Source organism: Meleagris gallopavo, chromosome 16 (genome assembly GCF_000146605.3).
Source record: "Meleagris gallopavo isolate NT-WF06-2002-E0010 breed Aviagen turkey brand Nicholas breeding stock chromosome 16, Turkey_5.1, whole genome shotgun sequence".
NCBI classification, from domain to species: domain Eukaryota; kingdom Metazoa; phylum Chordata; class Aves; order Galliformes; family Phasianidae; genus Meleagris; species Meleagris gallopavo.
Genome location: NC_015026.2, coordinates 4,586,754 through 4,608,189, shown reverse-complemented (window position 1 = coordinate 4,608,189; position 21,436 = coordinate 4,586,754). Strand labels below are relative to the sequence as shown.

Sequence of the window (21,436 nt, the reverse complement as noted above, 5' to 3'; positions counted from 1 at the left end):
AAAAACCTGCTTGCTTGCTGAGGCTGTGGGGCCTCCAGCCAGTTCGTGTTGTTACCTGTGCCTGAGAAGCAATTTGGCTTTTGCATAGGGAAGGAAATTGTTATCACTGTGTTACAGTGGTGAAGGTACTGTTGTTTTCAGGACTGTTTCTGTTGGAAAAGTGGAGCAGTTAGTGACAGATGACGAAATCATTCCTAAAGAACCTCTTGTACTCAAACAAAGTGGAAAATCTTGATCAGTGTCTTATAAAACTTGCCTAAAATATGAATATTTTGTCCGTAAGGCTGACATTTTATTTCTCTGTGGAATAGCCAAAGCACAGTTCAAGCAGTGGTGGATTCCAGTCAGTGTTCTTCATGTGTTACTGTCTGTAGCTGTGTGTTGCCTCTGGTTGTCTTTGGGGCTCTCCCAATGGAAGCAAGTTACACTATGGAGTAGAGGTTTTGGACATTAATTTTTGAAGACACACTAAAAATAGTGAAGAATGTTAAAATTACATTCTGCAGTTCCTACCCCCAAACTGGCAACTATCAAATCAGTAATTTGATAAATTACTGTTCTTTGACTAATGACATCTATTTGGGTGCTCTAAACAATTTCTAGGAAGTTGGGGGAACTGGGGGCTGGGTGAAGAAGCCTTTGGAATAAATCAGAGAGTATTTTTGGCCTGTTACTGTAAGAGCAATAACTCAAAGGCAAACAAGATTATCAGGCTATGCAAGTCTGGTGGCACACACTAATTCTTGGACTGTCGTAATTTCTGAAACTATAGTGACTACTGGTAATGATTTAAAATGTATTTTTTGTTTTCACAAATACAGAATGCTGCAGAAGGAATGTTGAATCCTAGACAGGATCCTCTTGAAAAAAATAAGAAGTAGAAAGTGACTTTATTGATTGTAACATGCCTTGAAGGACAAATTCCTGCAGTCTCCTGTGAAAGAGCTGCAGGTTCTCAATGATTTGTTAATAACAGTGTGTTATTTATGCTGATCTGATGTCTCATATTCTGCAGAGAAGCAAGATTAGGTGATGATCTATATTAAATTCCATGTTCTGCTTTGTAGCCTTGATACAAAGACTTCTTGCATGAAGTTTTTCTGTTTTCTTTACAGTTGAACACTGCCGCCTGTACCGTGCAGATCGCTTCCTGCTCTGAATTTCTCAGAAACTAATAGTATTCTGGGGATTTCTTTAGCTGTTGTTTTTAGAATTACAGACATTCCTGAAAACTGGCTGTTACCCACTTAGCAGAGCAGGGGAGAAGTTGTTAGATTATACAGCATGAGTGTTGGAAAGCACCATATATGACTTGATGGGAATCTGAGTTACAGTTTTGAGAATACACTTAAATTTTTATTTTTATTTTTTAATAAAATAGTATGAGAGCCCAAGAAGATCATTCTGCTATATCTTTATAGCTGTATCTTTAGCTGCTGTTTGGTGGCAGAATGTAATGAGTTCCTGTAATGAGTTCATGTAGGCATACAACAGAGATCTTTTTGCATTAGGAACCTTTAAAATAGAATTTCCTGTGAATTTTCACTATAAGAGAAAAATGGAAGTGTTTAATACCTGAGAATCAGGGGAAAATGCTGTTTTCATTGCCCTCTGATTACTCTGATCAGTTGATTTCCAGACAGAGAGCATGAGTGTTCATTTATGGAGGGAGATGTTGCAGTGTGCTCCACAGAGGACTGTAATTGGGTGGGATGCTGAGAGCTGGTTTCTTGAAAGGGATCAAATTGAATTTTTATGCAAGAATGAACTGTCTTTAGATCTTCCTTAATTGTGGGTGCCAAAGTCCAATAAACATGGTTGATATATCTGGAGTCACATCTATTAAAAATAAGGATTATAATTTGTTAATGTCAACAGTTTTTAACATAGCTTGTTTTGTGAAGTTATGATATAATCCTTCTCACCTTTAAAAGGAAGATTTTATAGTTCCTTACTGCTACCAAGTGTTCAGCAGATGTTTGCAGTGCTATGGGATTTACATGAGATGTCTTTGGGGGCATTTTCTAGTAGAAATGTATGTCTGACTGTCATAGAATGTTCTCTAGTAACCAGAAGTGTAAATTTCAGTCATCTTTTCGTTGATTGCATAGTTCTGTGCAAATTCTTTTACACAACATATATTGAATAACTTGTTTACTTTTGGTTCGGTGTAGTATTATGCAATGAGTGTGCAATATAGATTCCATGTGTTCTTCTCATCTTGGCTCTCATGTTGGATTTCTGAGACCTTGACCTTCACATCTTTTGTGAATTTCTTATTGCAGTAAGAAAGGTTGTGTAGGCTGTTATTGTTCACTTTTAACTGATTATTTTCCTTATGTTAAGGAGTACAACCATTGTATATACCCCAAACTGACATGTTTAGACTGTTTGCACAAGCTCTGTTTTATAATATTTTGCATCATCTAACCCTTGTTGTATAATCTAATCCTTGTTCACTGATCTGCACTTGTATGTAGCATCTATGTTCTGAGTAAGATGCATTCAGATTTTCAGATATCTAAGATGAAGAAGAGAGAGGGTACATCCTCTGAGTCACCTGATGGAATTAACATCACTTTGATGCGGTATTCTCTGTTAATATTTCTTGATTTGTTCATGTAGGTGAACTTTGACAAGCTAGTTACTTATGGGTAAACTTTGTGGTCCTTTCTTGCAGGCTTTGCTGTAGCCCAGTGTATAAATCAGCACCATCCATCACCACTCTCTTCTCCGTCGCCGTCCAGTGGCAGTGGGAGTACAGGGCGGTGTGATTCAGTGGCTGCAAGCTCAGCTTCCACTCCTTCTGTTGCACAGAGTCCATCAGGTATTAAATCACTATATTCAGCTTAGGCACCAAGGGTTGTGGAGAACTGTAGATGTTTCTGTCAAATGGACTTCTGATGTTATTGAATTAAACACAGGGTAGGGCTTTATGGTATCAGATCACTTGATCATTTACCTAAACTAGTTAAAGTAGATTGTGGTGCAAATTTTAATGGTACATTCAGATTTTTGTATTGGATAAGGAGTTACATACTTGGCATCTTTCAGTGGCAATCTTAAATACTGGTTAAATGATATCCTGTTTGTCTGATTTGTGTCCTAGCATGTACAATTTGAAGTGTTTTGGTTTTTTTGTCGTCGTTTAAACAGAACTTTTGTTCTGCATAAATTCAGAGCGACATTTGTTTGCCCTAGTGCCACATGAAGCTTTTTATTTTTGAACTGGGCTTTTGTATGTTTATCTGATACTTCTGTTAATTTTTAACGAGAGGCCAAGTATGAAACACTTTCAAATAGCTGTAATTATTTAGGATGCTAAATAACACTCTTGGCTGAACACCACATCTGAGGAGGCTATTTCATTGGCGCTGAAGAAGCCATATAAATTGACTGATAATATAACTTGCACGAATGTAGCTGGCACGTGTTTGAGTTGGTCAGAAAGTTCAGTGAGATTGTTTATACTGGAATCTCTTGTTGCCTTAAAATGACTTAATTCTTCTCCTTTTTGTGTGTGTGGTGTTTATCAGAAATCCTGTAATGATATTTGTTTTGAAAACCAAATGAATGTGAGGTAGAGAACCTCCAGCTGAAGGCTAAGCAAGAAGTAAATTCTGAAGGGTGCATTTTGAAATGCTTTTACTTTAGAGCTGACCCTACTCCAGTTCTTTCTGGATATTTAAAAAAAAAAAAAAGCAAAAACTGAAGTGACTTGATTCACAAGGCATTTTCTAACAGCCCCTTCTTGACAGTCTCTTTTGACGTTGATTGCTCTGAAATGGTTGTTGTGGTTCCCTCAATTAAGACATACTTTTTTGCTTTCATTTAAGTCATATAAAGATAAAAGTGAACTTTTCTGCAGTCTTACACGAAGTGATACAATGTGTGTTAGGCATTTAGTGTTTTTTACGTCACGAAATAACTTTGCTTCACTGAACACTGTCAGGAGATCAGTGTAAATTATACATCCAAAGTGTCTATCCTTGCAAGAAGTGCCACTGGAGAAGGGTAAGCAGAAACTGCTTATCAAGTTTATGAATAGTTTATAAAGCATTCTAGCATCCAGACACTATATTAAAAAACATTTATTACTTTAATAAATTAACACACAGTCACAATATTCCTACAATATGTGCAACTCCAGAATAAAATTTGAGTTGTTATTCTATATGAAATCTTTTCCAAACATTGGAAGGATCTTATTTTATTTTCTTTGCTAGCAGTTACTTGCTGTTATCTGGTCTTTGGAGGCCTAGGATAAGTAAGTAGAGATCACACAGTGAAGCACTGTGATTTGGCAGAAGTCTCAATATGGATTAGCATTAAAGACAGAACATGTTTCACTACACGATTCTCCCTAGCTGTGTGAAAAGTTTCAGCTGTTATTTCCTTTACTGTATTTTAATTTTTTGTGATCCAGAATTGAAAAGGCGTCTATGATTTTTAGTGACTAAGAGATAACTGTAAAAGAAATGAAAATTAAAATCTAAATTCTGCTGTTGCAGTAAGCAACATGTTAGTTCAGAAGAGGATTGAGTAAGTCTTTGCTATGGAGGTCAGACAGAGGTCTTTCAAGTGCTTTCAAGATTTCTATGAAAAGCTGAGTAGATCTGGAGGATGTAATTCCTCATCTAGAAAGAGAGTCCTCATTGGAGAACAGAATATATTATAGTTCCAAAAGGAAAATCTACCTAATATGCTGTTGTTTGTGTATCAAAATTGTTTATTTTTGCTGCATTTTGAAAAGTGTGATAATGGGATGCTGTTCTAAACTAAATAGTAATCAAAGTTGGGAAAAGCCTGATTTCCATCTGCACTTTACCAGTTCAGCTGCCAACACTTAATATAACCTCTATATTGTGGCTTCATTGTAGCATGTTCAGAATGCCACATCATGCAGGAGAACAGTGTTTGGGTGTTGGACAGTGGGTGTTGTTGGTTTTGGTAGGGTGTTTTGTGTTGTGGGGGGTTTTTTTTGTTGGTTTTTTGGCTTTTTTTGTTTTCCATAGGATCTAGGGATTCTGATAGATCCTTTGGAAGCCTAGTTGTAATGATACTGTTCTGTGTCATATCACTATTTTGGGATTGTAACCCTCAGCAAGGTCCGTGAAAACTAATGTGAGAATTTCCTTCAGCTGCTTCAGCACCAAGTCGTCAACTTGCAATGATGTGCTGCAGGGATGAATTCTGAGCAAAGCTCATGGATTTTGTTCTGCTAACTCAGAGGGCAGTAACAAAGATGACAGTTACTGTGTGTACACAGGTAGTTAATTCAGAGGAATGGGCCGATGAACAGTTGGTGCTGAGGCTCACATATCAATTCTGTATGGGACTTAGGGTTTTTGCTTCAGGCCTTCAAACAGGAAGTAGCAAGTAGCTAATTAGCAGCAAGCAGTTGCCAAGATCTGCTTTATGTTCCAAGGTAGCACTTGAATGCTGCTGCAATATGTCGCATTAGAGTCCTTCTCATTTCCCATTCCATTGAGAATTTGCACACAAACATATGTTCTTTCTCTGCTCTCAAGCTTTTTGTACCAGCTGATCAGGTTGTTGGCCATGAAGAACACACAAGGTTGCTCAGGAGCTTCAGACCAGAAGGTCAATTAACCAAAAAAAGAGAGATGAATATGTGCATTTCCAGAAAATCGCCTCAACAATCTTAAGAACAACACCAGCTTTTTCTGCTGTAAATTTGAGATCATGCCATCCCAAGATTGTTTATTGACAGATTTGAGGTGTTCAAAATTTGGTACTTGTAATCTACACACATATTAAGATTTAGAGCATAATAAACTGAATTTTACACAGAATATTGATAGATGAGAGCAGAATAAAGACAAGTTGTGCATTTGTTAGTTGACAAATACAAATGTTACAAGATTGTATATAAACAGGTAAGCAGTTTTAAAAAAAAAAAAGCCTTTGAAAATGTATCAGAGAAAATCATGGTTTTTTTGTTTTGTAAAAATATTTTCCTTGCTCCGTCATGCATCAAACAGTATCATACAGTGAGAAGGAAGGTTAACTGAACTTATACAGAATCATTGGATTGAGTACATTTCAGGTGAATGGAAGAGAACAATAGTTGCATTAACTACTTCATCGTATGCAAAAGAAGCTTGTATAATTCCTGAGTTTACCAACCATTGTCACAGTACTCTGTGGCATAGAATTTTTTTTTTCTAAAAGTCTAGCAGCTCCTGCATTTACAATATCTGGGAATTATGCTTAGCCCTTTGAAAGTTCTCTGTTCCTTAAAACTGAAAAAGCAGAGTCCATCCCTTAAAGAAAGGATAGCCCATGGCAAGATAGAAAAAGTACAGCCAGATTCTGCAAATGCTCTATTAGGTGTTTTTCTTCATATTTACAGTCTTTTTTAGATGAGCATGTCCATTTGAAGTGCTGCTCTGCCTACGGTAAAAATGCTCTTGCTAGGCAGATTTTTATAATTAAATTTCTGAGCTTAGAATACAGTCTCTTCTTGGCTGCATTTGCTGGAACCATGAACTTCTCTAAAGTGCTTATTTTTATATAAGCCAAAGATTAAGATAAAGAAGCTGTTACTGTAAGTTAGCAGTCTTCTAGAGTTATAGATATGTAATGTCATGAGTGTTGTATTTTATCACTTTTTAAGTTGCTTACAGCTTTAAAATTCATTTGGCTTCAGCACTTAAGAAAATGTTTACATTGGAGCAGTGGTTATTGAGGACTCCAGAAGGCAGTGATCTTCTATGCCACTGAAGTCTTATTTCATACTTCTGGCAGATATTAATGGTGAATGGTCTAAAATAAGCATGAAAATCTGTCTCCTGCTGCGGAGAATGTTGGATACCATCTGTAAAATAAAACTTACGTATTCCAAGTAGAGGATGCTTGATCAAAGATGGAGAGCCTGTGAGAGCAGTACCTGCTGTCTTACTGAAACCATCCCTGTCTATTTCCTCTATGATCAGTAATATAAATGTGGTATGATCTGTTCTCCAATGCTAGTAATTTTCTAATTAGGCAAGTAACTAGTTTTGTTTCTAGAAAGTTTCTTACTCAGAAACTTTCTATGCACCAAGCATCATCATCTTAACTGCTGCTATCTTTTAAAGTGCTGTACTTGCCTTTGTTTTAATCCAAGTATAATACTTCAGTTTCACTGCTTAGAACAGTAGCACTGAGTTGTCTGAAGTATTATCATCTGTGCTGTAGAGCACCTCATGTAATTTATTGCCAGGGGGAATCCAAATAATGCTATATTACTAGAATTTGTAATAGATAGCTTTTCTCAGGGTTTTTGTAGCATGTATGTAGTTTGTGATATGAAAGCCTACAGGTATTGCCTCCGTGTAATGCTATCAGACCACAGGTGGTCCAAACTGCATTATGTATGTTTCCAGATAGGTAAGGAAACAATAGCTTCACTCATTATTTCTAAAGAATGACTACTTCTAGCTGCAGAAGTATTTCCCAAACTTAAAAAAGACTCGTTGAGGTCTCAAATTGTGTTGGAGATACCAGCAGTTACGGATGCGTCCTCGTCACTTTTAATCTTGTTGCTGCTCTAACATTTATCCTTTGTCTTCATTCCAGTTTCCCTTCCTTGTTCCATTGTTACAGCCTTGGTATGATATATCGCTGTGTTTTCCTCTAGTAAGGTCTGGCAGGAAAGGACGACGGCGGGTGTTTAGTCTGTCGGAGGCTGACAGTCACGGTGGACACTGGGTTTAGGTCTTCAAGCAGCAGCTGCAACCGAAACTCACGCAATATCCATTCAGGCAGGTTCATCCATAAGATTTCAAAAGCCCATAAAGTTAATAGAGCATGCTTGGTTTCCATGCTTCCAGTAGTGACAGTGAGGTAGGAAATTGAAGAAAGCATCGTTAATATTTGACTGTAATCATTTGGGGGAGAATTGTGCCGCAGTTTCTGAATTTCAGCTGTTTCTGAAAGTCTTACCTACAGTTTCTCCCATATTTCATGGCTCTCTCCCCAAAAACTGAAATTCTGTATACCACAAAATGGTCTATCAAACTTCCAGCTTCAAAGCAGCCATGTCTTCATTTGCACAGGGGCAGCCATGGCTGTAGTGGAATTTAGCACAGGGTCCAGAATGGACAGTAATGCAGGTATTTGCTGGCAGCAAGAAATTTATTTATAACTCAGGTAAAACAGAGACACGTTCAGTATGAGATTGTCCTCAGACTGTGATGGTACAAACTTGTTCCTTTTTATCATCAAACTCAGGCAAATGGATTTATGGACTGCATGTCTGCCTGAAGGATTGGGGAGGGGAAGCATAAACAAAAAGGATGGAAGTAGGCTTCGGACTGGTTCTCAGTTCTCTAACCTGTGTTGAGTCTAATTAATTTCTTTTTTCACCGCCATGGCATAAAAATATTTTAGTCAATATTATAGAAATACCATTTTTCATTTATTAAACTTGCTTTGTGTCTTTTTACTTAATGTACTGTTATTTATATTTTTGTTTATCCTTTTATTGTATGTAGCTGTACAGTTTAAGGTGCTTTTCTGTAGATTATATTCATTCTTACCTTTTTCTATTCTCTCCTATCTTTTTTCCCTAATAACCACTGCAACATAAGATGATATAACAGAAGTGTTTTGTTTCTGAAATGATAACCTTGGTAGTACTATAGAAGTGCTGAAAAAAAAATATAAGGGTGTTGAACCATTCACAGCCGTGGACAGCTGGTGATATCCAATGCTTTGCAAAGTTAAACCATGATTTTGAATCTTGTTTGGTACTTGAATTCCAGATCTGACATTTTTTTTGTCAGAACACTTCTGTTTAAACACTTGTGAGCTGGGGAGGGGTAAATAGGCATTTTTCCCATATTGGATGATAACTTTGTCATGTTGAAGAGACATCTGGTTTCTGTGACCAGATGTTATTCAGGTAAAAATGACAGTTATTTTTGCTCTTTCTATCCAAAAGTCAAGTGTGAACTGGAACCAAATTTTAGAAGTTTGGGTCTTTTTGAAAGCTACTCAGTATTACTGTATGCAGTGAAGATGTAAGTTGCAGATAGTGAGAAGGGAACTTATAGCAGACTGAGTGCCTTGATACCCCCGAATCAATAGCTTGCTAACTATCTAGTTTTTAAAGACAGGCATTCCTGTAATAATCTGTTCATAATTTTTTTTTTCCAGTTGGAGGATATATATTTTTTCCAGTTGATTGTCCCAATTTCAGAGACAGACAGTTCAAATCATACAAAAATGCATAGATATTTATTCGGATCCTTTGCTGAATTGTACATGAGTTCAAAATGGCTCCAAAATTATGAGCTTCCAAGGTTTTCTTACATGGAATTATTGACCTGAAGTGATGCATTCAGTTAACTGGGAGGTGCTATATGTGAAAACCTCCTACATCAACACAGCACTTTGTTGTTGTTGTTGTTTTAATTGTAATACTCTTTATATTCCAAATTTTCATTCCAAGATGCCAGATCTCCTACTCCATTTAGTACTTCATCAACATTCTGATTTTTTTTTTTTCTATTCCTGCATCCAAAACATTTGGGAGATCATAATAATGATGAACACATAAAGCTCTGTGCCCACCTGAAGCCCCAGTGGATCTGAGTGCTCAGTCCTGAAGATGTAGGTGCCAGTCTGATAGGCAGTAATCTCTGGCTGTTACAGCTGTGACTGCAGGGTTGGTTTTCAGATACCAATCATTCCAGAAGGGATAATGTGTTGCAGAATAGTACTGAGAGCTGTTGGCCTTGTCTAGAAGGCTAATATTTCTTTCTTTTTTTTTTTCCCCCTCTGGTTCTGCACTGATATTTACTCCCTGCCCCTGTGAGGACTAAGTGGTGGCTGGCTGCTCCCTGGGCATTCTGGCAGGGATGCTCTCACTGCTGCCCTTCAGTGCAGTGAAGGAGCGAAATTCTGACAGCGACTAATGATGGAAAGTAGAGGGGAGAGACTTACTGCTATCAATAACAAATAAAACCCTCCCCAAAAAGCACAGAAGAGCTCTGCTTTTGTCTTTTCTATTTATAAGATGCTAGACACCGAGTTTGTTCTGCTTACATTTCTTGATACCATCTCTGTGTTTTTTTTTTTTCTGAATGCATTTTAGGACCTTCAAATAGAAAATATGGTGGATTTTGACTCCAGATAATTTTTTAATGGAGTCTTTTCTAAATGTTTTTTCCTTATAGTAAGAAGGGAGTCAATTCAGCAGTCATTTAGATCCTGTGTGAAAGGATTAGGGACAGTGTAGTGTAATGAAATGCCAGCTTTTCAGTGAATTCAAGTTGTACGGCAATGCACTGATATTTTGTTGGGGGAGGGGGCCAGAATATTTAAGAAGTGAACTCCAGAACCAGGAGTGAGATAGCAGCAGTAGAGATCTGACACATTATACCATTCCTGAGCAGAATACCATTGGCTGATAGCACTTTATTTACCAGAATTTCTCAGGCTGCTTGAATCTTGGTGAATTCTTACTATTAAAAAAAAAAAGTCTTGGCAAAGTGTTTAATTTTTTTTTTTCTTCAGATTTTATGAGCTTAGAAGTTAAAACCACTGCAGAGAGACTATATTTTTTTAAAATATTGAATTGTTAGGATTTATTTTGGAATTCAGAGAAATTAATTGTTGCCTTATTTTAAAGTTCTTAGTGATTCATTTTCCATGCAAGCCTTGCAACACTTCTGTTATCAGTCGCCAAGTTTTGCCTCAAGCTTCATGACGCCTAAGAATAATAATCTGCAGTTACTTTGAATTTCTCCTTACTTTTAAAAATAAGTAGTAATGGCCTTTTTGTTTCAAAGACTGTCCTTTTAAATCTAAATTTTGTTTTCCTTAAAGCAAGAAGCTTTAGCTACAGATTCAGGAAAAAGTAAAATTGAATGATTTTCGAAGTGAGAATGCACCTTTGTTTGGGGAAAGGTAAAATAATAAACATAACAATAATAACAACCAACAAAACTGTCTTTTACTGCTGTCTCACTGATACCTTACTGATGCTCATTCCATTCTAAGCTTTGTTTTTCTTTGTCGATGTGTTTTTTTGTTTGTATTTTTTTCTCCCTTATGTTCACATTTTCTGTTTTATTTTTACAGAAATAATTGGAACTATATTGAAAGTGAAATATTTTAAGGTTACTGTGTATTAAAACCAGAATTTAATTCTTAGCCTCTGTATTCACACTACATTGCCTTGTAGCCTTTTCTGCAGATGCCTGTACACTTGAACACATGCTGTTTTTTAACATGAGCTCTAAATGGTCTGTCTTGAAGCTGGATACCTGTTACTTTAATGGCATCTATTACACTAGTCTGAAAAGAAGATATATAAATTTGTGGGCATACTTGCTCATACAAGGCTGTACCCCTGATCTGGTACATTCGCTGTCCGTCTGAGCCAAATGAGCAGTTTACTTGTCAGCAGGATTTTAAGGGGAAAAAAAAAAGGACAAGACAAGTAAATGTTAATGTTTTATTTCATTGTGAAGGAAGTGCCAGCAGCATCTGTTTTCTGTAGTATGTAATGGATCATTCCCAGTTTTATCTCTGTTGCATGCTCCAGCTATGAGCACAAAATTTCATTTAAAAGCCTACGTAAAAACAGGCTTATTTTGTGGCACCTTCATTACCATAAGCACATAATTCTCCTTTTTGTCCTTTCATAGTTGTAGTTTCTATGACTGAGATGTCATTTTAAACTGAATCTGGAGGATGGAATGAGTGAACAATTTCCAAATGTTTGTTTTTAAAACAATAAATAGGTATTATCCTCTTGGGCAAATTGGTTACACAGAGGTTCTTTACTAATTTTGAAGAGCTTCCAGGTATGGGGCACTCAATTTTGTTTAGACTGTGCTAAATGGGGAGGCTTTCTTACTCTTCCCCTCTGTTTCCTCTCCTTAGGAATATTTACAGTATTGCTGTATAGTATAAGATGTGTGAATGTTCTAGTTTCTGATGTGAACAGTTTAGTGCTGGCACTTGATATCATGCCATATTTTACATGTTGTTTCTAATTACTAAAAAGCAAATTTTTATGCACAGTGCTTCATAGCACTACATTTTCCACCCAAGTATTCTTAAATATTCATGAAGTACAGTACACTCTTTGGCTTAATGAATGATGCACATGCTAAGTTGAATCTAATATTGATTCTTTCTTGATGTTTTCTTTAATAGATGACTCTTCAGCTCCCGAGCAGCCCCGCACGACCGTTTCTGGTCAGATGACGTTGACTGATGAAACTCTTTCCGCTGTCTCAAAGTCTAGCAAGAGTGCTGTAAAAAACAGTGACATAGAAACAGCAAACCTGTCCCCTAGCCTGATTCCTGCACAGCAGCCCACAATATCATTAATATCAGATGACAATACAGATGCACTAAGTGTAGAGTCACTTACACTGGTCCCACCGGTCGATTCGCACAGTATTCGTACGTTCAGCTGCATTCCTCAGCCATCTTTGCAGTCTGAGCTTGAAGTTTGCAAGGTAAAAGAGATAGAAGACGAATGTTCTGACTAAGTCTACCCACAGACTGTGATAAACAGTGACGCAAATTAACCAAATTCTTCATTGTATTTTTTTTTCTTCGGGAGCACAAGATACTTCCTGCAGCATCAGAGACATCTGGTCTGCAAGAAGAGGCCCGGCGAAGAAAGAATGTGGGCAGCTTTTAGAATAAGTATCAGATGTTTGGCATATTTAAACTAGGGGAAGAAAAGAAACTGGATCGGACATTTCCCTACGCATTTCTGTTGTACAAGAGCACCTACTTTCTTCCCATTATCAAATAAAGATCCAGCTGCAGTAACCTTGTAGTCAAAGACCTACAGTGCTAAGGCAAAGCGAAGACATTTTTGGATACCTGGCTTCAAGATGTTGAATTGCTACTTCTTTGAAACTGGAGACACATTGTTCACCAGGCAGAAGTGTAAATTATAGTACAGAGATTCCATTTCCATTTGTTTCATGTTTTTTATTCTGATCTCATTCAGCTTTTGGAGGCCTCTATGATACCAGCAGGCTCGTCCCCTTTCTGTGTTGTGTTCACAGGACTCCAAAGTTCAGTGCTTTGTTTTCCATGTGTAATATTTATTTCAAAGTCTGATTCAAAGCAAGATGCATCTAAAAATATTTTTTTCATAAGTAAAACTCTGAAAATATGACAATTGCTTAGTCATATGATTGCAAGACATTTTTGAAACATTTGTAGTCTTTGCTTAACTAGCTACAAAGATAAGAAATATTTTAATATCTACTGCTTGTTTGCTCATTTCTGACAGTCAAATTGCTACACCTCTGAGGAATGATAGTATGATGATATCCTTTCTACTGAAGAACAGCTAGAAGCAGACAGAGGCACTTTTATTCTTAAGAGGTTTGGGGGGTTTTGTTATTGGAGATCTTGTTGGTTTCTTTGGATTTTTATTTTTTTTTTGTCTGTTTGTTTCTCATCTTCGCATGGGAATAATTCTAGTAATTTCTTTGCAAGTCTGAAAATGAAAGAGAAAGCTATTGTTTTGGTTGTTGTTGTTTTTGTTTTTTTTTTCCTGTTTGAAAGTATCACCAAAAGAAATTACAGCATAAAAGCAGTCGGGTTTGTTTGCCTTACTTTGCCTCATATATCTTGAATCTGATTTGACAGTAAGCAGTGAAGAAATGTGAATTAAAGTTTGGAATGCTCTTTGCTGATTTTTATACATAATTTACTGTGAATGGTAAATTTTTAAGCTTTCTGATCAATTTCCATACATATTAAGCTAAGCTAGTATAAAAGAACAGCAGTGTCATTATTGGTCTGCGTTTTACACTGAGTGCTGTCAAACATTGAAGTCTACTGTAAACTTGCTGTTGTGATTTCCATCATCAGTTCAATCAGTTTCCTGGTTCTGCCTCTACTAACATTGATTTCTTATTAAATAGGTGAATCTGAAAAGTTCTTGCCTACTTTCCCATCTTAAGATATCTCTTCCTTGCTGTCAGGTGGAATACTTGATTTGTGTGTTACATTTATGAGATTTAATAATCCACGAGTGTATCTTGACTCACTTTTCAATCTTTTCCTTCATGTAAAACATGTATATAAGATGCCTGCTATTGAAAAACAGCATCTTTTTAATTCCCTTATTAGCTTTTGCATGCACTTTTATTGATTTCTAGTTTTCTGTGGCTTCTATTTTGTCTCAAATTGAATTACCAAATATTCCGACCATTCCAGAATGACACAAACTCTAAAATGAAATGAGAGAATTAGGTGCTCTTAACACTGTTATGGGTATATGATGGTGAGAATTTGGCCTTGCTGCTGGAGTAAGAGGCCGTGATTTTTGGGTTTAGCTTTTTTCCATGTGCTTAGGGTAAGTTTATACTGCAGTCACAGATGTGGCTAATGTATGTGTATCTGAACAAGTAGCAATTTGGGCAGAAGGACCACATAAATAAATTCCTATTAGCTGAATTTCCTGCAGTCTAGACTTCCTCCACCATGTTGCAGCATTACACTGTAGCCCCAGTAATATTCTAAAGATCATTATAAAAAATGATGCCTTAATTGGAAAGCATTTTATGTTAGCTGTTAACCTTAACTCTTGACCTGGATTACAGAAAATGCCACTGTGCGGGCTGAGTTCCCCTAAGTAGTATTAATGCTAGACAGGAAAACTTGATCTTTATTTATCTAATTTAAAATTCAGTTCTAGCAAGATTAGGGCCATTCACAGAGGGACTTTTAACAGCCATGCATAATTTCACCTTTGAGCCACGCTGCACAAGAAATGATGAAAGAAAGGTGACTTTGTGTTTTTCATTGCCTTGGAGTGGGTGTTCAATCCCACGACCAGGTGTTTCCTGTGAAGGTCTCAGTAGGCAGCTGAGGTACTGTTATGTGTATACAGCTTGACTGCACTTCATGCTGCATTATGAGTCTTCACAATGTACAGGCTCTGGAGATGCTGCCATACGTCATCTGGCAATCTTATCTCCATGAGTTGTGTTGTTACTAATCTACAATTCCTCGAAGAGTATCATATCTATCTCTTATCAGAAAAACTCAAAGGCTATTTCCTTATCCTCGTTTCACTGTAAAAAGGAAACTCGACCAAGAAAGCATTAGCACATCAGCCACAAATACATCTTCTAAAACAAAGGTTGATGTGAGTCAGTGTAGCATCACTCTGTTTAACCAAACACCAAGTTGCAAATGAGAGCTGCAGCTGAACTACTGACCATTCTTGCTCTTTCAGTGCATTACTGCAGGCCAAAGGGGAGAAAATGAGAAAAATGCTGATATGTTGTGAGATGGTAAATGCTCAGTGTGTTTTGTAGAGGCTATGCCTATCTTGAGCCATATTCTGATAACATAAAACAGCTCTAATAGTCTTTTCCTTTTGAGAAGAGACACCGAAAACACCAAGGCCTGCTGCATGTTGCTTTGTGTTGTGATCTGTGTCTCACTGTCTTGAATTTTACCAGGATACCAGTTGCTTATTCTCACAGCCTCTTGCAGATCCTTTTGCTGTTCTGTAGCACAGTGGCAGCATGCATGTGGTGAAGAAGAGAGTGGTCAGTTCCAGTGTCTGCCTTACTAGTGGGTGATGCTTGTAGTATAAACCTTTGTACCATAATTTTTTTCTTGCTGAAATTCTTGGATATAGGAAGAAACCTAACATTTACCTTTCTGCCCTGTTTTTCACAAGGTATATGGGTTAAAACAAATTTACTAGAAATACAGTCATACATATTAATATTGGAGCCTGTATTCTGTGTGTAGTCATGAATTGTGTTGTAAAGAGTGAGCTCATTCTTCACAGCTAACTCATAAAGTGATTCTATGAATTCATGATGAACTAAAATTCTGACTTCTGTTCCTTAAATTGAGCTGACCTTATAAAATTATACCTGTTAAAGAAACTCCTTAATGTTCTTCACTTTACAGCACAGCTGCAAGTTTCTCTAAAGTCATTTGTTGAGAAAAAAAATCAGTAATATCTTCCAGAATTGATTTGCTCTTTTGAAATATTCTTGCTGAAGTATGGACATACGGCACTTTAAAACTCTTCTTCCTTCTCTAGAATTTAGGACTCCACGTGAGTTGGTAATCAGAGTTGAAGTCAATGTCCAGTTATTCACAGAAACCCTTTGTCCCATATTGACAGAATACAGGGGGAAATAATGTTCTTCTGTGATTTGAAGCGTTCTTCTGAGCAAAATTTTAAAAATCAATGCTTAAAATGGTCTATAGCAGCATCAGCAATCATTAGGCTTGAAGTTACTGTGACTTTTTTCTTATTAAGCAGTAAGACATGAGTAGCTGTAATCGTCACCCTTACAGCAAGGAACCTCAGATGCTTACTGATTACAGAGCTCAGTAATTGCTGAGGGTCGTTTTGCTAGCAGGAATTGGGTTTCTTTTTCTCCTAAACTAAGTGAAACATAAAATTCTCTGCTTGAAGCCATGGGGAAGGTGTAAGACAAGCAGGTTGAGCTTTTCGTGTAAGTGTGAAGTCACTTCGTCGAAGTGAACGCAAGACTTGAATCGTGTGGTGCTGTTGGTGCTCTAGTTTAATTGGTCACTCTTTTGCTGCACAGGTGTTAGAGGTAAACACAGAATAGCCTAATGAGCACTCTTGCAAAAGAAAAAGAAGTCGTGTTAAATATTCAGATGCTGTCCTTGCTATCCAGCTCAAGTCTTCACTAGGCAGGTAGAGCTATATGGAGATTTCCTTGTAAAAGAACATTGTGCTAACAGGTGTCACCTAGAAAACTTCACCTTACGGCCTTAGGATTGAGTGAAAGATTTAGAAAGAGGCATGAAATCAGGGCATCATGGAGATCTGGGCATTTTCCCTCAAAAGTGGTAACTCTCCTTAATAAGGTTCCTACCCATTTTCAGGCATCCTGACCATAGGCATCTGATATGTTTGGGAAGTTCTGAATTGTTGCTGTCACTCTTTGCTGACTGCAGGACATCATTCTCCTGGGCACTGCTCTTCCATTATCTCTGAGGTTTTGGACTGATTTCCTGTGCTTGTGTGCTCTGGTGCTCTGATCTTTCCTCACGTCTGCATCATGAATTACAAACATACGTAACGACTCTGTCTGCCTCCTGTCAGCTCCAGCAAAGCAGATGGTGATCTAAGCAAAGCCTGCTGGGGTAGAGCTGTCTAAGAAGATGGGGAGGGGGGGAATACTTGTGTTTTTTTCTGCTGTTCTGGAATTTTTGAGCGGCAACAGAAATGTGGGAGATGAAGTTCCGGACTGAGTCTCAAACAGAAGGTTATTTCATATGGAAAAATATTTTTATATTACATTTGTACAAAATTTTCCCTATTTTGGTCTCCCCAAATTTTTAAGGATATGCACATTGCTCAAACTTGATTTCTTTTGCAGGATGTTTTAAAATGTGTGTTATGTTTGCTTATGTATTGCAAATGTAAAGCTAAGTTTTGCATGTCTAATAAACATGCACTGTGGCAGTATGTGTTTTGTTTGGCTAACTTGAAGTCATTGCTTCTTAATGAATATGGAAGGGAACTTGAGTCGTTGTGACTGTCTCTTGAGCATAAATGAATGTGTGGAGCGTGTTTATTTAAAAAGGGCTTAACTAAGTAATGACAAGGAATACTTGCTGATGACAAAGGTTAGAGTTAAAGCTTAGTTTAGTATATGGTGTTCTCAGGATTTTTTTAACGTTGTGATCTTAAAATAATCAAGATTTTTTTGTCATCTTTTGGCTATGGACACTCATACTGGTGTAAAATGGGCTTAAGACGTGGTAACAGCAGTCTGATACTTACATCTCTGTGAGATGAGAGTCTGAGTGTTTGTGTGGGAATGTATTTAAATACTTGTGCCACAGTTAGTTCTTACAGTGAACGTAAGGATAGTTTTTGAAGAGGACTGAGAATAGCTTCAAGCTTCTACATTTATGGACTTTTAGAATTTCTAGGAGCTTTGTTTTACCTGTGGTAGCACTGAAGAACAGATGGTTACATCTCTAGGGGACCTGCTGGGAGCATTTTCAGCTTTTAGGGACTGGCTTTAGGCATCTCCACTTGTGAATGTGTGTTGGTGTTTAGTTGCAAACTTTTTGCTTCCTTTTGAGCTGTTTTGCAAGTTGGATTGTTTCAGGTGCAAAGGGAAATGTATTTTTCTAGAAGAATGAATGTATCTGGGCTTTGTATACTAAAGCGTTTAATGAACATGAAAGTCTGTCCTCTGAAATATATTTCAAAAATGTCTGAAATGTGCTTCGCTGAAAAAAAAAAAAAAAAAAAAAATCCTGAATGTGCACTTCTACATTTAAATGGAAAGAAGTCCAAACACAAGGTGAATGGGATTCCAAAATGTCTTTTCTACAGGCAATAAGTATTAATTATTTAATGTAAGTTATGTTAGACATTTGGAGTATGATGATATCTTATGTTAATTTAAAGAAAAATGTATATAAGTGGGAGGGGACTGATCTTAGAAAGTATTGTTGTATATCTCTGAAATCCAGATTTCTAAGCTGAGTCTGTATTTGCTGGCACTGATCATGTCCTGGCTATTGAAAACCTGGACAAGAGTGAACAATACACCTTTCTTTGTAAATGGAACTTGGCAATAAAGATGGTGTTACTGAGAACCTTCTTCCCTTTCATGTTCTGTTGCTAGATTAGATACACAAGGACGTCCAATGGCAGTGAAATGCACAACTTGCAGAAGTGTGCTCTTGTTAAGAAGAATGGTGCATGAGAGTTGGGCATATTAATCTTCGAGCTGAAAACTGAAATAGCCAAGGTAATTTTGTGTTGTGTATGCAGGAAACAGCGTGCACAAGGGAGCAGAAATGAAACTCACTGGGGTGGTGGAAAATAGACAAGATCCAGGGCTGAGAGTGGCTGGGAACCACTTTGAATGTGTCCTTTTGCCTGTCGTGTGTGATTTCTTCCCCACATATATCCTCTCACCCTCTGCCTCTTTTCTGGTGCATGTTGCCAGTTCACTACATGGATTAAATCCAACTGAATTATTACTTGAAATCTTGTTAATTAGACTCTCCATCTATGGGAATTAATTACAGTCAGTATATGTTCCTTGTGAGATGTTATTTTGCAAACTAGGCATTGCTCCAGAAGCTTTCCTGAGTAGAAATTAAATCCCATTGTACCATGAAACAAGCAAGCTAGATGTAAGAGAGGAGACAATACTATGATTTACTGTAAGATGCAAATATTAAAATGTGGTGCAGGGGGGGAAAAAAAAGCTTAAATCTGATACTGGCATTTGGACTTTTGTGCCAGTAGTACTTCCTAATTCATGGCCTCCCTTTCATTTGAAACAGCTTGGGGCTTCCAGTAACCTCCTCATAGCTCAGGGCATCTGCAGCCTTGTCTTGTAGCATTTCCTCTTTTTCTGTGTGAGGTCTTAGTAATTCAGTCGAACGGTTATAAATAAGAAAGTGAAAGTGTGTCTACGCATGATCAATGCCTTTATCATAGTAATTCCATCCTTATCCAAATAACAATTTAAAATTCAGAATTTGGAGGCTGATGCCTTTATTCTTTGACAGTTAAACTTCTGGTTAACGTTTCCATATCAAAACGGGTTCACTGGGATGGTCTGGGCTTCTTAGCTCTTCAGTTGTGAGCAGTCACTTTCCTAACTTTGTGTTTGTGCTGCTGTGGTAGAGCTGTAGGGATGGTGTGTAGGCAGGAACTGAACTGACAGCTCCCAATGATCTTTTTGAGTGTAAACTGGGAACACTATTTGGTTTATCTGAATGTTTCCTGAAAAGTCCATTCAAAGAGCTGCTGCAGTTTTATTTTCTAAATAACAAGAGATGGTGGAAGTTGCGGTGGTGGGAGTTGACTGGCAAAATAATCACTTACTGCTGGCAAAATGAGAAGAATTTATTCAGGCAAGTGTTCACGCGGAGTTAAGGCAGCTGAGCTGAAAGGGAGTAGCTAAGGCAGCCTGGAGAGTGTGCAGTTGTGTCTGGGTTTGGCTTGAGTGTTCTCCCAAAGGCTTATCTGCAAATATCGCTAGATGCTGAAATTGTGAGTGCTTTTAGCTGCCAGTTCTCTAAAGCTGATTTTTAGAGGTGAAATTTTCAGGCTGCCAAGGGCAAGTGCATTATTAATCATACTAAAGATTGGGATTTTTAAAATATATATGTTGAAAGCTCTTGCCTGTACTCAGGCTCATTCTATCAAGCTGGGAAATGTTGTACTTTTGGGATGGAAAAAACTGATCTCATCATTCTGTCGTCACTCACTTGCCCCTAAATAAAGGTTTATATTTCACATGGGCTCCAGTTTATTTTTATTTGCCCTGTCTGGATGACCAATTGGGACAGATGAATCCTCAGGCTGTTTCCTAGTTACACATCAGTTTTTCTCAGCTTTAATATGCAGTAAACATTGTGATACGGGATGGGAAAACAAGCTGTTATTTTACTGCAGAAATAAATTTTGACTTCAGGTTAATTGGGGGAAGACATCTATGCGTAAATTTGTTCTCATTTTTGGGTCATTTATTTGAAACAACTTCAGGCTGCTGAGAAGCTGTCTTAGAAAAATGTCTAAAATTTCCAACTGCAGCTAAAACTTGGGTGTGTGAAGTGAGAACAGCTGTTGTGACCCAATTGTCTGAGTGATGCTGGGTGTAGGAGTTAATGCAATTGGCACAAGAGCAAGGGATGATCATTTATTCCAGCCTCTTGCCAAAAAACTTATTAAAACAATTGTTACAAAATTGAGAGAGGAGGCTTATTTTAGTACAGTTGTTAATAGCAGAGTGTTTCCCCAGGCTTCCTATCTCTGCTGCTATGAAATGTGCTTTTCCAAAATGGGTCACTTATTCCCGGGAAGCATTTGGCTCTTTGCTTCAACAGTATTGCTGTTGTCAGTGATTTAAATGGACTGCCAACATGAGTGCCTTTGGGAGACCTCTGTGTGAAGGTGGAATAATAGAACAGCAGCCTGCACAAAAGCAAGAAGTTAAGTGAAACTGGAGCTCCCTTAGGGTGTGTACCAGCATCAGCCTCCCCAGGATCTTCTCAGAAAGCTGAAATTGTTGCTTCAAATACATCAGCTTTGACCTATTACTAAAGGGCTGGGAAGTGGCATGGTGATCTGGTGGAAGCCACCAAACTGAGGGTTGTGGAATGGCTGATTACACAGCTACACTAGATAACATGTTCTTTGTTTCCAGCTGCTACGTGGAACTGCACGGTGAAGGATGAGTGAGTCAAGGAGGCAGCTAGTCAGGCTGCAGAGCTTGCTCTGCCCCAACCACCAGTGCTCTCAGAAACAGAAGAAGGAGTTTCTGAAGGAGATAGGCAGAACTGTGTCCTAGTGAAAAGAACATCAGGGCTGCAGAAGGGAGGTAAGGCCTACAAAGTACACGAGTAGGCTCTCTTTTCCTAAGAAATCTGGCTGTAATGATAATGTGCACAC

At 37.7% G+C, this 21,436-nt stretch overlaps 1 long non-coding RNA gene across 2 annotated transcripts; it reads left to right on the top strand.

The window, feature by feature from the left end:
• Positions 1-2,646: 2,646 nt before the first annotated feature.
• On the top strand, positions 2,647-21,206 carry LOC104913374. Of its 2 annotated transcripts, XR_004161486.1 has the most exons (3): positions 2,652-2,827; positions 12,178-18,776; positions 21,192-21,206. It is a non-coding gene; the product is annotated as an uncharacterized LOC104913374 (long non-coding RNA). The 2 variants fall into 2 exon arrangements; XR_795335.2 differs by lacking the exon at positions 21,192-21,206 and having other exon boundaries at positions 2,647-2,827; positions 12,178-18,621.
• Positions 21,207-21,436: the final 230 nt, after the last annotated feature.